The sequence below is a fragment of the Chiloscyllium plagiosum genome, chromosome 6 (assembly GCF_004010195.1).
Source record: "Chiloscyllium plagiosum isolate BGI_BamShark_2017 chromosome 6, ASM401019v2, whole genome shotgun sequence".
Lineage (NCBI taxonomy): Eukaryota > Metazoa > Chordata > Chondrichthyes > Orectolobiformes > Hemiscylliidae > Chiloscyllium > Chiloscyllium plagiosum.
The window spans coordinates 73,042,413-73,047,360 of NC_057715.1; positions in this window are offsets into that span (position 1 = coordinate 73,042,413).

Below are 4,948 nucleotides of genomic sequence, written 5' to 3' on the forward strand. Positions count from 1 at the left end.
TCACTTCTATCACCCTCCACACTGGGTCACTGCCACCACAATCCACACTGGGTCACTGCTTCCATCGTCCACACTGGGTCACTGCTATCACACTCCACACTGGGTCACTGCCTCCATGATCCACACTGGGTCACTGCCTCCATGATCCACACTGGGTCACTGCCACCACACTCCACACTGGGTCATTGCCACCATGATCCACACTGGGTCACTGCCTCCATGATCCACACTGGGTCACTGCCACCACACTCCACACTGGGTCATTGCCACCATGATCCACACTGGGTCACTGCCTCCATGCTCCACACTAGGTCACTGCCACCACACTCCACTCTGGGTCACTGCCACCATAATCCATACTGGGTCACTACCTCCATGTTTCAAACTGGGTCACTGCCACCACACTCCACACTGGGTCGCTGCCACCATGATCCACACTGGGTCACTCCTATCACACTCCACAGTGGGTCACTGCCACCACACTCTACACTGGGTCACTACCACCATGATCCACACTGGGTCACTCCTATCACACTCCACACTAGGTCACTGCCACGATGGTCCATACTGGGTCACTGCTATCACCCTCAACACTAGGTCACTGCCACAATGATCCACTCTAGGTCACTTCTATCACCCTCCACACTGGGTCACTGCCAGCACGATCCACACTGGGTCACTGCTGCCATCATCCACACTGGGTCACTGCTATCACACTCCACACTGGGTCACTGCCACCATGATCCTCACTGGGTCACTGCCTCCATGATCCACACTGGGTCACTGCCACCACACTCCACATTGGGTCACTGCTACCACACTCCACACTGGGTCACTGCCACCATGCTCCACACTGGGTCACTGCCACCACACTCCACACTGGGTCACTGCCACCACACTCCACACTGGGTCACTGCCACCATAATCCATACCGGGTCACTACCTCCATGCTACACAATGGGTCACTGCCACCACACTCAACACTGGGTCACTGCCACCATGCTCCACACTGGGTCACTGCCACCAGGATCCCCACTTGGGAAACTGCTACCATGCTCAACACTGGGTCACTGCCACCATGCTGCACACTGGGTCACTGCCACCAGGATCCCCACTTGGGAAACTGCAACCATGCTCCACACTGTGTCACTACCACCATGATCCACATTAGGTTACTGCTACCAAACTCCACACCATGTCACTGCTACTACACTCCACACAAGGTCACTGCCACAATGATCCACACTGGGTCACTGCTGCCATGATCCACACTGGGTCACTGGCACCACACTCCTCACTGGGTCACGGCCACCAGGATCCCCACTTGGGAAACTGCTGCCATGCTCAACACTGGGTCACTGCAACCATGCTCCACACTGGGTCACTGCCACCAAGATCCACACTGGGTCAGTGGTATCACACTCCACACTGGGTCACTGCCACCAGGATCCACACTTGGGAAACTGCTACCATGCTCCACAGTGGGTCACTGCCACCATGATCCATACTGGGTCACTGCTATCACGCTCCATACTAGGTCACTGCCACCATGATCCACGCCAGGTCACTGCTATCACACTCCACACTGGGTCACTGCCACCATGCTCAACACTGGGTCACTGCTATCACACTCCACACTGGGTCACTGCCACAATGCTCCACACTGGGTCACTGCTATCATACTCCACACTGGGTCACTGCCACGCTGATCCGTACTGGGTCACTGCTATCACTGCCACCATGATCCACACTGGGTCACTACCACCATGATCCACACTGGGTCACTGCTATCACACTCCACACTGGGTCACTGCCACCATGATCCACACTGGGTCGCTGCCAACATCATCCACACTGGGTCACTCCTATCACACTCCACACTGGGTCACTGCTATCGCAATCCACACTGGGTCACTGCCACCATGATCCACACTGGGTCACTGCTATCACACTCCACACTGGGTCACTGCCACCACACTCTACACTGGGTCACTTCCTCCATGCTCCACACTGGCCCACTGCTATCATGATCCCAACTGGGTCACTGCCACCACGATCCACACTGGGTCACTGCTATCACACTCCACAGTGGGTCACTGCCATCACAGACCACACTGGGTCAGTGGTAACACACTCCACACTGACTCACTGCCATCACACTCCACACTGGGTCACTGCCACCATGATCTACACTGGGTCACTGCTATCACACTCCACACTGGGTCACTGCCACCATGATCCACACTGGGTCACTGATATCATACTCCACACTGGGTCACTGACTACATGGTCCACACTGGGTCACTACCACCATGATCCACACTAGGTTACTGCTACCAAACGCCACACCAGGTCACTGCTACCACACTCCACAGGAGGACACTGCCTCAATGATCCACACTGGGTCACTGCTGCCATGAACCACACTGGGTCACAGCTATCACACTCCACACTGGGCCACTGCCACGATGATCCATACTGGGTCACTGCTATCACACTCCACACCAGGTCCCTGCCACGGTGATTTACACTGGGTCACTGCTATGACACTCCACACTGGGTCACTGCCACCACGATCCACACTGGGTCACTGCTACCACGCTCCACACTGTGTCACTGCCACCATGATGCACACCGGGTCACTGCTATCACACTCCACACTGGGTCACTGCCACCATGCTCAACACTGGGACACTGCTATCACACTCCACACTGGGTCACTGCCTACATGCTCCCGACTGGGTCACTGCCACCACGATCCACACTGGATCACTGCTATCACACTCCACACTGTGTCACTGCCATCACACTCCACACTGGGTCACTGCTATGACAATCCACACTGGGTCACTGCCACCATGCTCCACACTGGGTCACTGACATCACACTCCACACTGGGTCACTGCCTACATGGTCCACACTGGGTCACTACCACCATGATCCACACTAGGTTACTGCTACCAAACTCCACACCAGGTCACTGCTACCACACTCCACAGGAGGACACTGCCTCAATGATCCACACAGGGTCACTGCTGCCATGATCCACACTGGGTCACTGCTATCACACTCCACACTGGGTCACTGCCACGATGATCCATACTGGGTCACTGCTATCACACTCCACACGAGGTCCCTGCCACGGTGATTTACACTGGGTCACTGCTATGACACTCCACACTTGGTCACTGCCACCACGATCCACACTGGGTCACTGCTACCACACTCCACGCTGGGTCACTGCTACCACGCTCCACACTGGGTCACTGCCACCATGCTCCACACTGGGTCTCTGCCACCATGATCCATACTGGGTCACTACAGCCATGTTCCAAACTGGGTCACTGCCACCACACTCCACACTGGGCCACTGCCACCATGCTCCACACTGGGTCACTGCCACCAGGATCCACACTTGGGAAACTGCTACCATGCTCCACAGTGGGTCACTGCCACCATGATCCATACTTGGTCACAGCTAAGACACTCCATACTAGGTCACTGCCACCATGATCCACACTGGGTCGCTGCCACCATGATCCACACTGGGTCACTGCTATCACACACCACACGGGGTCACTGCCACCACGATCCACACTGGATCACTGCTATCACACTCCACACTGAGTCACTGTCACCACGGTCCACACTAGGTCACTACTATCACACTCCACACTTGGTCACTGCCAACATGATTCACACTGGGTCACTGCTATCACATTCCACACTGGGTCACTGCCACCATGATCCACACTGGGTCACTGCTATCACACTCCATACCAGGTCACTGCCACCATGATCCACACTGGGTCGCTGCCACCATGATCCACACTGGGTCACTGCTACCAAACTCCACACCATGTCACTGCTACTACACTCCACACGAGATCACTGCCACAATAATCCACACTGGGTCACTGCTGCCATGATCCACACTGGGTCACTGCTATCACACTCCACATTGGGTCACTGCCACGATGATCCACACTGGGTCACTGCTATCACAATCCACACTGGGTCACTGCCACCATAATCCACACTGGGTCACTGCTATCACACTCCACACTAGGTCACTGCCATCACACACCACACTGGGTCAGTGGTAACACACTTCACATTGGGTCACTGCCATCACACTCCACACTTGGTCACTGCCACCATGATTCACACTGGGTCACTGCTATCACATTCCACACTGGGTCACTGCCACCATGATCCACACTGGGTCACTGCTATCACACTCCATACCAGGTCACTACCACCATGATCCACACTGGGTCACTACCACCATGATCCACACTGTGTCACTGCTATCACACTCCACACTGGGTCACTGCAATCCCAATCCACACTGGGTCACTGCTATCACACTCCACACTGGGTCACTGCCACCACACTCTACACTGGGTCACTTCCTCCATGCTCCACACTGGCACACTGCTATCATGATCCCAACTGGGTCACTGCCAACATGCTCCACAATGGGTCACTGCCACCACACTCCACAATGGGTCACTGCACACCTGATCCACACTGGGTCACTGCCATCACACTCCACACTGAGTCACTGCCACCGTGATCCACACTGGGTCAATGGTATCACACTCTACACTGGATCACTGGCACCATGATTCACACTGGGCCACTGCCACCACACTCCACACTGGGTCGCTGCCACCATGATCCACACTGGGTCACTCCTATCACACTCCACAGTGGGTCACTGCCACCACACTCTACACTGGGTTACTACCACCATGATCCACACTGGGTCACTCCTATCACACTCCACACTGGGTCACTGCCACCACGATCCACACTGGGTCACTGCTATCACACTCCACTCTGGGTCACTGCCACGATGGTCCACACTGGGTCACTTCTATCACCCTCCACACTGGGTCACTGCCACCAAGATCCACACTGGGTCACTGCTGCCATCGTCCAC